This window comes from Cricetulus griseus, assembly GCF_003668045.3.
Source record: "Cricetulus griseus strain 17A/GY chromosome 1 unlocalized genomic scaffold, alternate assembly CriGri-PICRH-1.0 chr1_1, whole genome shotgun sequence".
Lineage (NCBI taxonomy): Eukaryota > Metazoa > Chordata > Mammalia > Rodentia > Cricetidae > Cricetulus > Cricetulus griseus.
This window is the reverse complement of record NW_023276807.1, coordinates 68,507,282-68,525,988: the sequence shown is the minus strand read 5'-3', so window position 1 is coordinate 68,525,988 and position 18,707 is coordinate 68,507,282.

Genomic DNA, 18,707 nt, shown 5'->3' with positions numbered 1-18,707 from the left:
TCAGATGCCCAGAGCCCAGATAAAGAGCCAGAAGCTGCAGTGCACACCTGTAATCACAGCACTCCCATGATGGGAGGCAGATACCTTGCCCTAAAGCCCACAGGCCAGCTAGCCTGGAGTATGCAATACATCAGAAACAGGAGAAAAGTGACTTTTGGGCTCCACCTGCGTGCATACACATGAACACATATTCACAGACATTTTACTCTCTCTCTCTCTCTCTCTCTCTCTCTCTCTCTCTCTCTGCTTAATAGTTTTTGATAACTTGATAGAAATTAGAGTCACTTGTGATACAAACTAGAGTCACTTGGAGAGTCACTTGGTGAGAGGGAATAGCAGATAAAGAATTGTTTCTATTAGATTGGCCTGTGGATATGTCTGTGGGGTGGAGTGTTTTCTTGGTTAATGATTGATGTGATTAGGCCCAGCCCACAGTGGGTAGGGCCATCCCTGGATGGGGTCCTATATAAGAAATCAAGCTGGGTAAGCCATAAGGAGCAAGCCAGTAAGCATCACTCCTCCATGATTTCTGCCTCCAAGTTCCTGCCTTGGGTTTCTGCTCCAGCTTTTCTTCATGATGGACTGTAAGGTGTAAGATGAAGAAAACATGTTTCTATCTTGATTGTTTTGGGTGAGGGTTTTTAATCACAACAACAAAACCCAAACCAGAACACAAAATGGTAGAGAGCAATTAGGGAAGATACCATACCTGACAATGACCTATGGCTTCCAGTGGCATAGACACACATGTGCCTGTACATCTTTATACACACATGCACACAGGAATACACACACACTTGTCATAGGAAGGACAGAACAGCATGGAATAAATTTTACATGAATGTCTATTGTATATCTTTATCTGTTTGCTTTTAATACCTCTGTTGTATCATTTTTTTAAGGCTAATTATCCAGACTGTCAGAAAACACTTTTTTTTTTTCTGATTTAAACAGACTAGGCATCTGCTTCCTACAGAACCAGTAGGTGATGATTCCAAGTGTCAAGTGTGTATGGTCAGTATGGGAACACCACAAGCTCCACCCAAGTCTCCAGCTGAGCCTGTGGCCTGGAGACCATGCAGGCTTGTCTCCTTCGTGTGAGCAGTGCAACGGAAAACCCCAGTAGATACAAGACTTCAGCCCTTCCCTTACCATGGTGAGATGGGTAATGTGGCAAAGCCTGGTTTACCAGAGACCTGCTCCAGTCTTTTCAGGCCCATGGAGAGTGCAGCAAATGTCAATCAAATCACCATTAGTTAGGGGCTGAGCTGGGAACTTTGCCATGAGCATCGCGCGCGCGTGCGCATGCGCGCGCACGTGCGCGCGCACGCGCGCGCGTGTGTGTGTGTGTGTGTGTGTGTGTGTGTGTGTGTGTGTGTGTGTGTGTTCATATATGTGTGTATACCATGAGTTGTTCTGGGTTTGGAGCACAGAAGTTAACTTCAGGAGCCATCCACACCCACTTGTTTTATGAGACAGGATCTCTCATCATCCTGGAACTCATCAAGGAGGCTGGTCTGCCTGGCCACTGAACTATAGGAACCCACCTGTTCCCCCCTCCTCAGCACTGTAATTATAATCAGACACCACCACACCTGTTTTTTTTTTTCATGTAAACTCCAGGGCTCAGACTCATGCCTTGCATATGCCTTGCATATATACATATATGCCAAGGTCCTTGGATCAATTGCTAGTATTGAGACAAATAAACATAAAATTATCTTAATTCCTGCCATCACAGTAGTCACTGCCTCTGTCCCAAGTGTAGTGATGCTCCAACAGAGAGAGGCTTGTCCTGGATTTTCCACCAAGAGAGGTAAACAGAGAGCTTCTGTGTGATGAGTCAGTGGCATCCAAATGGTCTCAGGAGAGTGTTGTCTCTGTGGAGACAGGAAACAGGGATTTGGGAAAGGGAAAGACTATGGGAGTCCTTGATGCCTGGAGGAAATGCATGTGACCATCTTCCTATGTCCTCAGGAGAGGACTGTGGTCACCTCTCACACTTCTCCCTTCAGGTAGCTCAGCTTCTCTCTTTTATTTGCTGATATTTGGAAATATTCCGTGCTTGCCCCGCGACTCCATCAGCCTCAGTGCCTAGAATCTCACAGCCATTCTTTCCTTTCTTCTAAGAAAGTTATCTCCAGGCAAGTTGCTGAGAGTCTCTGTCGAAGAGTTTGTTAGAGAGTCTCTCCAAGGAAGACAGTTGAGTTTGTAGTAGGAAGAGATATGAGCCTTATCACCTGGAGTGGAGTGTCCATCTCTGCCTGAGGGGGCTGGATGCCTTCACTGAGATGGAGCCTGCCCCTGCCCCTGCACCAACAGCACACTGCACCTATGATGGGCCTCTCATGCCTCCAGGTAGTCTGGAAGGTCCTTAAACTATCAGCCTTCACAGTCTGTTTTAGCCTGTAATTAGGTTCTCCCTGCATATAAGACTTTGGCACAAAACAATGGAATGGCCTGGGAATTAGACCACCAAACCACACCCTTTGTCCTGTGTGATATTGGCTAGAGCTGCTTGGCAGTTATCAGCTGGGGAGGTAGGGAACAGGGACATTGTCACAGACCAAGCCAATATCTATCCCACCTCTGGCTGGTGGCCACCCATGTCTGGGATGAGAGAATGAGAGGAGCCTCCCTTAAGCAGCCGGATGTGGGGGCGATGTCTGCGGCTGCTGACAGGCATGGGTTTGGTTCCGGGGGTGGACACTGTGGGCTCTTAGCAGGCTGCCATCTCAGGTCAATGATGGGACTTCACATCCCGCCAGGCATACTCGGTAGAGCATCTCATGATTGCTCCACATGGTGGAGTCATGGAAATAAGTCGGTGTGGGAAAATAATAAGCAATTGATTAAAATTGAGGAGCTGGTTGATGAGAAGATGTTCCCGGGTGATTCGTGTTAAGTGTAGAAAATCAGGGCATCCTCTGTGTTGTAACTGAGGGGCTCTCACAGTGGACAAAACAGCTCCATACCTAACAATTAATTTGCAGATTGGCCAATGCTCAGCCATGGGGAGTCAGGAATCCAGCTGGGGTGTACCCCATCCTCTCTATTCCCCATATATACCTGGCAGTATGTGCTGCTGTTTCATCGCCTTTGGCTGAAGTTTAAACAAGTTTCTGACACATGTGGGCATCATATCTACTAGGGAGCCCTTGCAGGTTGAGGATGAGCCAAAGTGTTGGTACCTTTCCAGGGCTTCTCCAAAGAAGACAGTGGCCAGATTCCCTTCAACAGCTACTGGGTGACACTGAGGGGTCACAGGCCTTAGGGTCTTTGCAATGTCAGGGTTCAGCCTAGGCAAGCCCTAGCACACAGGAGCTCAGAAGCAGCCCCAATTCCTGCACATATGAACAATGTCTATTTTTCAGTGCACCCTCAGAGGTAAAACTAAATCCACTGAGACCCCCAGCCTGAGCAAGCAGTTGAGGGGCCACTATTTCCTCTGACCACTGATGCAGCCGGCAAAGTCATCTTGTGTCAGTGGCTGACTTCCCAGGGTGTGGCTTTGTGTTTAGCTTGACTGTTCTCAGTTGAGATTTATGGTCCTGTTATGTGGCCCAACTCAGGGAGACTTTTTGGGTAGACCATAGTGTTGGCTTGCCTAGAGCAGGGCCAACCTTCCCTGAGTGTTTTCTGATATAGTCCCATAATTGGATAGATTTCACCTTGGTCAAGGAAGCTGATTTTACTCACCCCAGAGGAAAGTTCTGAGGCATGGGCTCTCCGCAAGCATGGTGGGAAGGGGTAGGCCCACTTTCTAGAGCATAACAAGGTTCTGCCTGAATTTTGCTTCCTGAGCCTGGAGCGTTGACATCAATCATCACTGGTGGAAGGAGGTAAACTGAGAAAGGATGGGAGGTGTTTCTTCAGGCTTCCAGATTACTGCCTCCTGGGTGAGGGTGTCAGAGAAGATGGAGTAGGTAGGGTCACTTCTGTTCCCTACATCATGCTGGCCTACCACTTCATCCCTTCCCATCTGTTTTTTATTTGTTTGCTTTTAAGAATTATTTTTACGTGTGTGTGTGTGTGTGTGTGTGTGTGTGTGTGTGTGTGTGTGTATGTGTGAGTGTTATGTATTGTGTGTGTGGTATGTACTCAAGTGTGTGTGTTCATGTGTGGAATGTTGTGGGTGTGTGTATTGTAGTGTGTGTGTATGTGTATGGTGTATGCATTCATGTGTTGATGTGCTGTGTGTGTATTGTGGGGCATGTGTGTATGTGTATGTGTGTGCGTGTGTACACTTCTATGCAGTTCCCCAAGGTGGTCAGAAACATCAGACCCCTTAGAACTGGAGTTACAGGAAGTTGAGAACTGCCTGGGTGCTGGGAGCCAAAATCAGGTTCTCTGCAAGAGAAGTACAGGGTTTTCCCCACTGAGCCATCTCTCTAGCCCCTCCCCTGCTCCCAGTCTGGTTTTAAATATGTGGTTTTTGCTCTGCTCTTCTGAGTGATAGGGATATCCTGTTGAGGAAGCACAGCTTGCTCACTTACTCACTCGCTGACTTTTGCATTTTCTCAGCTCAGGGCTCTTATCCACAGCCCAAATCCTGAGCTGTTTCTTCAGCTCTGAAATTGAGATGGATGCTTTTCAACTACCAAGGACCAGAGAGTGATGAAGTCTCTGGTCTTTTAGGAGTGAGAAGGATGAGTGTGGGTGAAGCTGCTTCAGGAATGGGGCAGCTTCCATCTTCTCTGCCCCTCCACAACACAGGCCAGCAGCGGAACAGGGCAGCAGTGGTCCTGTGAGCAAACATATTCCCCCTTAGTCGTACTTGGGCTGAGAGATGCCAAGGCCTGTCTTCAGAGTCCTTACCATACCTCAGTGCTTCTTGCCAGTTCTGTGGTCTTCCAGCATGACCTCGGTCACCCTGAAGGGCCCCAGAAAAAGCTACATATTTAAAACCAGACTTGGAGGAGAGAGGCTGGCCAAGTGGTTCAGCAGTTAAGAGCTTTGGAGAGTAGTTTCAGTGAGATCTCAGGTTGGGAACTGTTGCAAAGAGACACCCCTACCCCCTTTCTGGAAGCAGCTAGGTGTTGGAAGAGCATGGTTACTCTGAGAAACGTAGCTGTCTGACCCTTAGTTCTTGCTTTGTCCTCTGGAGGGGAGCTGGTGGCATGGGTGGCATGAGTGGGTAGACCTTTGCTCTGCCTGTCCCTGGCTCTTCGTAAGTACCTTGAACACGGGCTGTGTGTTCCACACTGAAGCCTCATTTCACTCTACTCCTTTCTGTTGAAGCGTGACACTCAAATTTGAGATGGGAGCAGAGATCAACAGCCCCTGTCAGCCGCTGTCAACCCAGGTGTGACAGTGCCGTCTTCCTAAATTGCTGCTAATCTTCCCGGCCCCCTCTCTCTGCACCCTCCATCGTGCTGTTTGCTCACATTCGGTTAACACTTGAAATTTCCCCTCCGAGGTGTCACTGTTTGCCATTTAGTAAGTAGGAGGAACCGGGAGAGCAGCTCGAGCCCCGGATTTGGGGAACTGGAGAAAGCTGATTAGCTATTCAGGGAGAATAATCTTATTGAGAGAGCAAGAGCTGTATAAAGAATACCATTCCCTTCCCAGTAACAATCTTCTAATTATGTTGTCAGGCTCGCTGTTCAGTTCTCCCCTGTGACGTTAAGAAACCCACTTCTATGTTAAGAAAGAGATTTCCAGTTCCTGATGCTGTTTGCTGATTTTTTTTTATTATTGTTTAAAGAATCTGTATGTATTAAAGCAAACATTAAAAAGTGATTTGTGTGTAGTGTAATCAGGAGTGAGGAGGCACTCGGGCCTTGGTGGGGGTGGGAAGGAAGGGGTGCCCTGTGGGGTGCTCAGGAGCCCAGGAGTTAAGGAGGGGTGAAGATTACAATTCTACGCAAGCGCAAGCATGCAGCTTTTGCGTAGCAGCAAAATGCAGTTGCAAAGCAATGAGGGCCAGGAGTGGAGGTGGGAAGCAGCCCAGGGTTACACTACACAACATCCCAGCGCATTGGTTCTTTTCTGTGGGGAATGCTCTCCTGCCCTCCACCCTGAAAGGGGAAGAATCTCAGATAGCCCAGCCCCAGGTGAAGTACTTGCCCCCACTCCCACCTTCTGGTAAGAGCGTATTAAAGGCCAGAGACCATGCAGACAGGGTACCAAGGACAGACTTTATAGTGCAGCTTGGTGAACAGCAAGTTTAATTAGGGCTGCATACAGGAGCATGGGCGACTTACAAGCACTGAGAAAAATGTCTCAGTAACCAGGAACTGCTTTTGCATTCTGGAGTGTGTGTTGGGGCGGGGCTCAGGGCCTCGTGCCCTCCTCTCCATGGTGGAGTGTTAGTGGGCCCAAGTCTATTGCAGGCAACTGTGTTGTTGAGAGTCCAAGGAGGCAGCGTCCATGGTCATGTCTATTTCACATCAGCCTTCTACAACACTCTGAGTCAGGACAGCTCCTTGCACATGTGATGTTAACTAGAGGTGGGAGTAGGCATAGAACATTCTGGAACAATTATGGAAGAAAACTGGGTGGACTGAGTGTACAGAAAGTCCTGGTTATTTGTACTTCTTGGGATAACTGGTGTCAGGGAGAGAGGCCTGCAGAAGCCAGCTGGCCTGGACTCGGTCTGAGAACCCCAGAGGCAGAATGGCCTCTTCTTCCTGCCAGGTAGGGTGACAGGAGTCATGACAGCACTGAGTCTACCCTGACAGCTGTGTGGACCTCTGTCCCTGTGGCAGAGACAAGGTAGCAAGACTCAGTAGCACTGTTCCCTGATCAGTCAGGCCCTCTGTGAATTCACAGAGCCTCTGTTAGCTGTTCGGGAAAGGCTGCAGAAGACACGGGGAAGTAGGCAGGAATAAACGTGCTCTTTGTTATAAGAAGTTAAGACTTCCCAGGAGGTTCCAGGTAGGCAGAAGTATGCCTGCATGCACACCAAGGTGACCCCTTGCAGCTGTGAGAATAAAAGCAGGCGTCTCTCACCGCAGAGAAGAGCAGAACTACATTGAAGGGGTTGTAAGGCCACCAGGCACGCCCCACCCTTTGACACTGCTGTCATTGCCATTTACAAAGTTCAGGCTCGTTAGGTTAGTTTGTAATTTTGAATGGAGATACTTTGATAACTGTCCTGGGCCTCAAGCAGCTAGCTGTGTGGCTGAAGGGTGGACATGCTTGGTTAGAAGAAAGAGCCCAGAGCATAGTAGTTCTACCAGAATGTAGTAGGTACTCTGTGGATTATGTGCTTCCTTTAGCGAACTGACTCACAGTCTGAAAGACCTTCCTGGTGCTCATTTTCGTTCTCTTGTTTTATTTTGAGTGAACAATGAGTGCATGGATTTCAGTAGACAAAACAATAGCAAACCTCCTGAAACGTTGGGGCCCTGCTGATCTCAGCCCTTCTTGTTCTCTCTTAGGCCTGGGCAGAAAGCTAGGCAAGGAGCTCATCCCACCCTGGGAGGAAGACCTCACCTGGTCTTCCTTTGTCTGATTTGTAGACAAGACTTAGGTTGCCTTTGTGGTCTGTTCCTTCCTTAACTTGTTCATATTCTGCCTGGTGCTGGCTGCATTGGGTCCTTTTGAACACATATATTTCTCACATGTGTCAGTAAATTTAAAAGATACGTTTCCCGAAGTATTTCTAGGTCAAGATTATGTGCATTTATGTTTTTAAAGATTTCACTGACACATACTGATTATGCTTTTATAGGGTACAATGTAGCAATTCAATACCTGGATGTATCTGTAATGACACTAACGCTGTGATCTCCGCAGCCATTTATGTCTGTGTGTTTCCAGCCTTCAAGTTCCTTTCCTGGAGTTCTTTAAAAAATACAAAGTAATTTGTGACCTCAAACGGCCCTGCTGCGCTGAAGAGCATGAGAACCCAGTCCTTCCAGATGACTGTTTTGGCACCTGTCACCCAGACCCCAGTGACTGGCCACTTGTTCTCTGTAAATCTATACCAGAGACCCCATGAGAGTGTGGCCTCCCCACCTCCCCCACCAGCTCAGTCTGCCTTCTCACTACCCCCCCACACCAGCTCAGTCTGCCTCCCCCACCCCCCATACCAGCTCAGTCTGCCCCCCACCCTCCACACCAGCTCAGTCTGCCCCAACCCCCACCAGCTAAGTCTGCCTCCCCACCCCCACAGCAGCTCAATCTGCCTCCTCACTGCCCCCCCCCCCAGCTCAGTTGGCCTCCCAACTTTTTTCTCTGTGCTGACAGCAGTGGCATGTCAGTCCGGTTTAAATTTGCATTCTCTTTTTGTGAGTTGGAGTTGGGAGTTTCTGTGAGAGACACATTTGAGTTTCATTTTCTATGACTGTCTACTTGCATCCCTTGGTGACTTCTCTTGGATGGCTGGTCTTTTGCTCATGGATCTGTAGGTCTTTATCTACTAGACAAATTAGCACTTCTCAGTAGGAGTTCAAATATTTTGATCCAGTTAGTCATTTGTCTTCTCTCTTTGTTCCCACTTCTTCTTGTAATTCAAAATTTTCTATTTTTTTAATGTAAGGTTAGGCAAAGATTTCTTGAGTATGACACAGATAGCATGGTCCATAGAAGACAAAAAATGTGACAAACTGAATGTCACCAGAATTATGAAGTTCTGTCCTACAAAGGGTGCTGTTCACAGAGTGAAAGACAAGGCACAGTCTGGGAAGAAAATGTCTGCTGATCCTGTATCTGAATGAAGAAGAAAGAAAAAGGCTTGCACTTAGAAAACGTAAAGATTTCTTAAACTCAATAACAAAAAGACAAATGACCCAATTAAAAATAGGCAAAAGGTTTCAATAGACATCTCACCGAAGAAATTCTAATAGCAGCTAATGAACCTGTAAAGACATTCAACATTATTAATGGATAGGAAAATGATGTAAAAACTACAGGAAGATACGTGTGTCCAATTGGATTGCAAAGCTATAAAAGGGGGGGGGGGACAGCAAGTGTCTCCCAAACTTTGGGTGGGGATAGAAGAAAACTTGACTGTCACCCACTGTAAGGTTTGAGCAAACTGACCGTGTAGCTCAGCGATTCTGAACCCTGGGGGGAGGGGTGCCTGGAAACACAGGAGTGCAGGCTAGTGGCTGTGCAGAGCTCAAGCTGTGCATGCTCAGGTGTCTGTCAGCAGGTGGATGGATTTAGGAAGTGCAGAATATCCACAGGGTGAACTGCTGTTCTGGGAGAAAAGGAACAAGGGAATGATGCATGCAGTGTCGTGACTAATTCCTCACGTGTCCTAGGCAGTAGAAAAGAAAGGAGACAAAAGCACACTGTGTGTCTGTTTATAATAATTTACAAGGAAAGCATCCTGGTCCTTAACACACTTTGGGTTTGATGGGCAGGTTGTCACTTTGATTGTCATGGTATCACGTGTGCACAGACTTTTAGGACTGTCAATCATTTCCTATATGTGGGGTTATTATATGTCTTATATTCTCGCACGAAATTTTCTTCAAAGATGAGGAAAACCATGTGTAATAGGAATCTTTTAGATGATGCTTTTTTACATTTATTTATTTGTTATGTATGGGGTTGGGCAACATGAAAGAGTTGGTTTTCTCCTTCTGCTGTGTGGGTTCCAGGGATCAAACTCAGGGCCTCAGGCTTGGCAGCAAGCACCTTCAGCCACTGAACCATCTCACTGGCTCTTAGCAATCTTCTATTTTGTGAGTTCTAGCTCACATGATTTTTTTCTCACTCTGGTTATGAAAAATATTTCTACCTTTTTCTCTAGTATTTTTTGCAAGCCTAGACAAAGACTCCTCAGCTATGACAGTTAAGACAGATTTTCTTGTGTATATAATTGATCTACATGGAATTCATTTGAGTATACAGTATAACACATAAGTTTAGATTCTTTTTTCCCAGTTGAACCAACATATTTTGAAAAACAAGTAAGTCTCTTCTATAGGTTTCTGAAATATTATTTACCAGATAGAAAGTTTCTGTATATTTCTCAACTTTTTTGATTCTCTCTCTCTCTCTCTCTCTCTCTCTATATATATATATATATATATATATATAATATATATATATATATCTCAAGATACATATATATATATATGTATCTTCAAGTGATATTGAGCTATTTCTTCATTGCTTTACTTTTCTTTTCCATAAAGAATTTAGAATCAACACACTCAAATTCAGACTGTTCCATCACTTTGTGGGGCAGTACTTCAGATCCCTTAAATGTGGCAGTGGCTGTGCTGTGACAGGAACCATCACAGCCCTGTGCCCCCTTGCTTCAAGTGGTTGAAGATGGATCAAAGTCTTTCTTCTAAGGTGAGACCCTGGATCTGGAACATTGGGGTTAATCTTTTGTGTGGGGGTGGTGGGGAGTGCATGTGTGCACACATACTGGGAGACCAGTCTACAAACTTAGGTGGCACTCCTCAAGAGCCTGCTTCCTTCCTTCCTTCCTTCCTTCCTTCCTTCCTTCCTTCCTTCCTTCCTTCCTTCCTTCTTTCTTTTTTCTCTCTCTCTTTCTTTCTTTCTTTCTTTCTTTCTTTCTTTCTTTCTTTCTTTCTTCATTAAAATAAGGGTTCTGATTGGCTTGCAGTTGAAACATTAGACTAGGTTGTAGGCCAGTGAGTCCCGGGGATCTGCCTGCTCCCATCTCCATGTGCTCAAAGGACCCAGTTTTCATAACTGGGGAGGGGGGCAGAGCTGTGGAGAGCCAGGATTGCCCTAGCAGAGTCACCTGGTATGTGGCATTTCAGGGTTCAAGAAACCCCGGGTTCTTCTGTTTGACACCTGTTTCCCAGGAATGTTAGTAGTGACAGGAGAAGTGAGTCTAATTCAGCAGTGGGGCATGAGTTGATCTCGCTAGCCCTTGATCCTAAAAATGGGGATTTCATGAAGCAGGCAGGAAAGTGAAGGCCAGGCAGGGATGGGTCAATTCAGCCTGCCGTGGGTGCTGAGGCACCATATACAAAGGACAAAAGAGCCCCTCTCCAGGATGTCAGTGTACTTTGAGCTGTAGGACGCAGTCTTCTTGAATATGGAGAGCTGGGAAGAAAGAAAGGGGAAGAAAAGACAGGAATGAAGCCTGTTCTGTGTTCTTAGAATTGCTAAACTGCTCAGGACTCTCCCTAAGGAAGGGTCATAATTAGTGAGGCATGACGCACCCATGCAGCTTGCTGATCACTGTGCTGACCGCAGCCCCACAGGATGACAACCCATCAGAGAGAGCACTCAGAGGGGAGGGAAGGGAGGAGTGAAAAGCTCAGGCCCTGGGACCTCCATGGTCACCACACACAAAGCCAACTGCCCTCCTAGAACTTGGTTATTTATGTGCCTGCCATTATTTCTCACACTTCCGGCCATGCCCATTTTAAGAGCTATAGGCGAGGTATGATGTAATGGGGCTCCATCCACAGCACCACAGTCACAGCCAGCATTAACCTCTGCCTTGCACACCCTGTCCTGTGAACCCCAAACAAATTCCAGATCACTGATATCACCTGCTTGGGAATTAACTGGGGGTGCTTGGTGTCTTAGGAGCTGTTTGCTCTAAGTCTGTGTTTTCCTATGTCAGAACCACAAGATGTGATTTTGAGGCCTTGAGAAATCACTCTTCATGTATTGCCCTTTATTCGCTTGTGTGTGTGTGTGTGTGTGTGTGTGTGTGTGTGTGCGCGCGCGCGCGTGCGTCTGTCTGTCTGTCTGTCTGTCTGTCCATCTGTCTGTCTGTGCTGGGCAGAGGCCAACACCTGGTATTTTCCTCAATTGTTCTCCAACTTTTCTTTTGAGGTTGTCTTTTACTGAACCTGGAGCTCACCCACTTGTTTGTGCTAGCTGGCCAGTGGGCTCCTGGGGTCTTCCTCTCTCCATCTGTAGGCTAGTGTTAAAGCATTTGTAGTCATACCCAGCTTTCTTCTTCTGCATGGTCACAGGGGCTCACAGATGCTCCCAGCCTTTCATGTGCATGCTGGACATCAAAACTTAGGTCCCCATGCTGACAGAACAAGGACTTTGCTTACTGAGCCCTAGTATGCCCTTCAGTAGTGTGGTCCTTCCTTCTGGAGTGGCTATTTGCAAACTAATGCAGGAGGTAAGTGAGGACCAAGGTCAAGCCTTGTCCTGTCTTGCCTGCTTCAAAACCCCCTCAAGAGCCTCTTGATGAAGCAGACTTGGTAGCTCTGCAGCTTCCATGAAGTCCATATTGGAACATTTACTCTGGACTACTCTTCCACCATGCCTCAGCCCATCAGTGCTGATCCCTCACCCATCATCTCACAGGTTTCCCTGCATCCACCACACAGCAAGCCAGACTTGGCCTTTGGGCCAGGCTCAAGCTGGGCCTGGAGTTCTGCTGGGGACCTGGAGGAAAGAAGAACCATCAGCGTGCGTGAATGAAATTAAGAGAGGGAAGGAGGGATAAGGAAGGGACAGAGGAAGGGAGTGGCAAGGCACAGAAGGAAGAGGAGTAGAGAGGGAGGAAAGGCTGGTTCATTGAGGGTGGCCCTGGGAGAGCTGCCATCTCTCTGTCAATCTGTCCCTGGGTTAAGTTCACTGACTATATCGTGGGACTCCAGTGTGCAATTACGTTCAGAAGTGCTTTCTCACTCAGGTACATAATGACTCATGCTGAGAATGTAATTAAAATATTGTGGTGGTTTAAAAATAATACTCTATTAGGATAATACACGAGATGGCTAATTCAGAGTGCGTGCTTCCTGCTCTGATTGGGCCTCCGTTAGACAGTACCTCAGGCATTTCATCTGCAACACAGCACAGAGGTAAATACTTTGCCTGGCTGGAGTGCGCTGCATACTGCATGCTGGGTGGCTGACATTTGAGAATTTCTACGCGCCCCAGAAGCTTCTGAAAGCAGGGGCCCAACTTGACTCTGCTGTTTGAAGTACCGGCCTCGGGCTGCGGCAAAGCTCCTTGAAATGCCACCTCTGGGCTGTCCCTGCGGAGATCGGGCTGGACACCTGCCCAGCGACCTTTGCTTCTGTCCTGCAGATTTCACAGGTCGGGGTTCTAAGCTCCAAGATGTGGGCTTGCTGTCTGGGTGGGAGAATCTTGGGGGCCCAAGGTTGCACACCCACCCCCAGTCCCAGCAGGGCAGGTGAGTTTCCAGTATCTTTTCCTTTATTTTGTCTGTAAATCAATGATTCCATAACCAGTACTGACCCTAGGCACCCACCCCTGGCTGAGAGCTGCCCTCCAAGCTTATAGGCTGCCCATGGCCCTCCTCTGCTCCTCTTCTCATAGGAATTCCTACAGTAGCTGTACCCACACACTGCCTGTAACTATGTTAAACCTTTATAATTGTATCTACAGCCAGCATGGTCCTCACAAAGGCCAGCTGCCCAGTCTGATACTCAAATTGTCTCCTGGTACACAGCAAGAGTCTCTGGGGACTATAGCTGGCTTGTTATTTCTGAAAAGACCCTTCTTCCTCAGGAGGTTAGCTGGCCTGGCTGGGTGACCCAAACAAGCAGCACTGGCCTCCAGGAGCCTCAATCTCAGCTACTATACTGTTGGTTATTTGGTTTTTTGTTTGTTTGTTTTTTGTTTATTTGTTTGTTTGTTTGTCTGCCTCCTTTCTTCTTTTTGGGAATGGAGTTACTGGGTTTGGTCTTGGTTTGAAGATGAAAATAGAAAGAGCCAAGGTCAGGGGGCCAAGGAGCTGTCCCACCAGGAGAGCTACCTGCAAAGGTAACAACCTCATTGGCCCTGTGAGGTGGCCCCTATATGAGCTGTGAACTCTGGGAGATGGGTATGCCTTCTGAAAAATCTACATGGGGCATGTGGGAGCTGTGTCTGTTTCTGTGTGATTTGGTTTGGTTTTTGCTTACGTTTCATTTTGGTTTTTTGTTTGTTTTTACTGAGACAGTGTCTCACTATGTAGTTCAGGCTATCCTCAAACTCTCCACTCTCCTGCCTTGTCTCCTAGGTACTGACATCTCTCTCTCTCTCTCTCTCTCTCTCTCTCTCTCTCTCTCTCTCTCTCTCTCACACACACACACACACACACACACACACACACACACAACACACACACTCAAGCTCAAATACCCCTCTCAGCCTAGCTCTTTCTTTTCCTATGCCTTTATGCTAATGTATCATTGAAGGTCTTCTGAGAGTTGAGCTGGCAATAACTTCCACTGATATTTTTGCCTAGAAACTGGGTTTTCCTCACAAGCTTTTTCCTCCAGAGAAGCTGGTGTGGGGCACTGGGAGCAGCAGGGGCTGGGGGCATTATAGAGTGGTGCTGAGAAGGGCTACTTGCTGAGGGTAAGATGGGCCAGCTTTGCCTGAGAGCGGTGTGTGTGTGTGTGTGTGTGTGTGTGTGTGTGTGTGTGTGTGTGTAGACTCCTGCACCCCAGCTTCTCCATCTCTATTCCATCTCTCCCCAGAAAGAACTACCTGCCCTACTGCAAGGCCCAGCAGAACCAGCCAGCTCCTGTTCTTTCTTTCCAGTGGCCCTGACTACAGTCACTGTCACATTCAAGGTGTGGTCACCTATGGTCACTATCATCACCTGATAACCATGTCCCATCAGTCTGATGAGTTAGTTCGTTCTTACTTCGCCAGAGAAGCCAAAGCTCAACACCCTTTGAGAACCCTTGTATTTAGTGTGGGAGGGGAGGATGTCTCTGGAGCCCAGGAAGCTTCCATCAGCCTGAACCTAAGGAAGCAGACCCTGCTTCCTCCTATAGAGCGCAGCCTCTCCCTGCTTCCCCACCCAATTACTCTCTCCCAGATCTCCTTTGGGATCTTCCAGGCCCTTGGTGGATAGTTCCAGAGCCAAGAGCCACACATTTTCATAAGTATTCATCTCTTGGATAAGGTTGCTTTGAATCCAAAATCCCAGGTGCCTCAGAGGTTTATATTTTTCTTTGGGGCAAAAAAACTCACCCTACAAAACAAGTCTCTATTCTTTCCCATGGGCAATGAAGCCAGCAAACTTGGAGTTGGCCCAGCTTCTACAAATACATACACTTTAGGCCTGAGGAGGAGTCAACAAGACAACCCCCCCACACACACACCCCATCATCAGTCCTAGAGGCAGGAACACATGCAACTCACCCAAATTCCCAAGCTACACTTCCATACATAGTCCATGGAGTGGATTTTGGGACCTTGAAGCTCTCTCTCTCTCTCTCTCTCTCTCTCTCTCTCTCTCTCTCTCTCTCTCTCTCCTGGGCAACCCTGTCCATAACTATAACCATGGGCTATTGAGCTGGTGATGTCCAAAGCATGAGACTTCCTGAAGACTAAATAGGTTGTCAGCTTCTCCTCACCCCCCAGGATAACAGCCATCCCTTTAGTCCACTCCAATGTCTGTAGAAAAGTCCCTGAAATGTAACAATCCGATCTCAAACTATGTACCAGTGTTAGAAACAGTCCCACCCCATGTCTCACTGTGCTGAGACACAGCAGAAGTTGCAGGCTCACTCTCCCTTCTACCAGGTCCCCAAGCTCTTGCACACTGGTGTCAGGATAGAGCTCACTGTCCACATGTTTTGGTTCTTCTGAAAACGAAACTTTTGACAGACAGTACAGTGCAGTATAGTGGAATGGCTCTGCAGTCCTTCCTACCCTTGGCTTCTGGTAGACCAGCCTCCCTTCTGCCCTCCTTGGCCTTCAGCCTTTTCTATGTGTGTTTGTTGCCTACAGAACATGGCTCACAGATTGTTTGGAGCCCAAATCTGACCATGTGAGCATCTCTGTATTTTTGACTGCATAAGCACTACATTTGGGATGGGGCTAAATGATTTTTTTTTTTTTTTAGGATATGGTGTGTCCTTCCCTTCATCCCATTTGCTGCTTTGGCAGGCACCATTGTCTCAGCTGTTCTTCACATCTGGGGTGTCAGCGACTTGCCACCTTTGGTAATGATACTCTGCCTCTAAGATGGTCATTTTCTTGTGGTTCTGAAAACTTCTTGAAGGACCATGATGCCAGGCATTCTTGCTGGGACCTGTACTGTCCCCATCATGGAGGCCCCTACTCCATATAGGGGACCAGTGTTCTGGTCCATCTTGAGGCCTTGGAGCACTGCAACACTGACTCTCCCCACTGTCTCTTGCTGACACCCCAGTCTCAGTACTCTGTCTCCTCAACTACCAGCAATCACTGCGGCATCTCTGCAGTTTCAGAACCACTTAGCACCTGTGACTTTCATTTCCATGTAATTTAGCATCGTGCTTCTCTGTGCATTTAGGTCTCTCACTTCCAGGTAAGTTAGCATTGTGCTTCTCTATGTGTTTAGGTTTGTCTGCTGACCCCAGAGTCTACTGTTCACTGGGTTCCCACATCCCTTTTCCTGGGAACGGTTCTGTGTAGTTGAGTATGGGCAACATCCTCGGTATAGCTGGTCATTGCAAATGTAGACAACTCCTGTGTTGACTTCATCCCTGTGTGGGCTATACACATTATTCTAGAAAGTTCTAGCTTTCAAATGCTGTTGCTGTTGAGGAATCTAAAGCCTTTCCACTGTTTCTCCTGTCATAATTATTCTTTCTTTTCCTCTGAGCATCTTTAGAATTTTCTCCTATCCGTCCTATCTGTGGTCCCTGAATATTCTGGCTACATCCGTATTGATCTGGGTACCTGGGTCCAACACTCCCTGGCTCATTTGGTATTTGGGAACTGCCCATCTCCTCCTGTCTCTCTCATTCTCACCTGGCCTCTCCCTGTCCTTGAGGTTGGTCCTCAGCTCCCTTCCTGTTTGAACATAGCTTTGTGTCCTTTTCCAGGCCAGCCAGCCTGGGTCTCCGTAGAAACTTCCATCCACTCAGCTTATGAGTAAAGGGTTATACCTGGTGGGAATCATTTTCGCTGTAAAATAGAGCACATCACTTCCAGGTTTCAGCCTGGGTTCTTGTCTCTGCGGAACCTCCTCCTCACTCTGTACCTACCACCTATGGGAACAGGGGGAGCCATGGAGACCTGTGTTGACCAGTGAAGGTGGGTCTATGCCTTGGAAGTTCCACCCCACCCAATGAGAATCCTTGCTGCCCTAGTTCTCCATCTCCTGCTCAAGAACAGAGGCATTTGGGTGCCCCCCACCCCCAACTCTGCACACCTCTGACTCAGGATCTTCTTTAGACCTTCAAGGCTTCAAGAGTCCCAAGTGCTTGGCCAAAAGAGAAGTGAGAAAACCTTGCATTTGTTCCCAGTCTCCACACTACCTCAGGATCACTGGGACTGCTGGGCTCAGAGCTGAGAGAACAATGGGCTTATTCTGGGACTCTGTTGCATTGGAGTCCTGTTAAAGACAGTTACTAGGCTCTAGGTAGGGGTCAGTTGCACCTCAGAAACCTCTATGTATTCTCCAGAGCTCCTTTGAGGATGTGTGGGGCATACAGACATATGCTTGGAGGTGGGGTGTGTGTGATAAGTGTACCTTTAGCGGTGCTTGCCATGCCTTGGTACGGCTCAAAGTACCCACAATTCCTAACTATGTTCCCTCATGGATTCCTATTTCCATTTTCCAGATAAGGAAATGGATGCATAGAGATGGTAAATGTGTTGCCCCAGAACCCAGGAGGTCAGCGGCCCAGTGGACAGCTTAGTCCAAGTCTGACTTTCTGCAGTTGGATGTGAGTCTCACAGAGCTCTCACACTTTCCAGTCATGTGCTGTCTGCATGTCCTCTGTCTGGGAAGGGTCTTTCTCTGGGCTGAGTCCCCTGAGTCTTATCTGTTTCCTTTTCAGTCATAGGCTTAACAGTCTTCAGGGGACTGAGTATGTAGCAGACAGTCTGTAAACCCTGTGGGACACATGACCAGGAACAGATCCCCAGTTTAGTCTGTTATCATTAGGGAGCATCTTTCCCACTGACCTCCAAACCCTTGCTGGCTTTGTCCCTGAAAACAGGACACCACACAGAAGGAGGTGAGGGGTTATCATGAGATTGGCCCAATCCCTGCAGCGTGGTTTGGGCAGCATGGCTCCATGAACCCCATGAAGCAGAAGAAATGGGGTAGGCGAAGCCCAGAGAGCTCAGCAGTCTCAACTTACTACTACATGTAGTCCTACAGAAAGCAGGCTGGGGTGAGTGGAGCCTGTAGACATGGAGCTGGGAGAAGGAATCCAACAACAGCCTAAAGCCAAGCAATCCCGAGTCCAGGACAGCCAAGTCAAGCACAGGGCCTCAGCCAGGGCACCACCCTGATGATTACGTTATCATTGGAGAGATAACGTTGGAGAGACAGTAGCCTAAGAGCTCACCCCTTCCTTCTTGGCCACACATCTTTTTTCAAGATGGTTTCATACATACCCCATTTGACTAGTGGCCAGGGGCCTTTCCCATCCTCTGCTCAGCCCCATGTCTGCCTACGAAGTTGGTTTCTACACCAAGGAGCTTAAGAATGACAGCCAGGGATGCAGCACCTCTGTGTCCTTGATTTCTTCCCAAGGGAGAAAATCTTAGATTAATGATCATGATGACAAACACATTTTAAGATTGGGGGTGACATGTTCTTCCTCATCAATTTCTATTCCTCGGGTCATTAAGCCTTGAAGTTTAAAATGGAAAGATGTTCAGTGAATTAGCATAAGGTTCAGGAGCTGTACTCTGGGAGGAAGCCACCCCAGGTTTGGGACATGAGAGCTGTGTTTGTCCATCATTCCATATCAGCCTACAGTGTCTTTAAGCAGCTTCAATGTGATCAGCTGTCTGTCCTTGTGTCCCAGCCCTTGCTCAGTCCCATGGCTGGGGTCTTGCAAGGTTAGTGTCGTCTTGAGGGTGAGGTAACATCCTGGGTC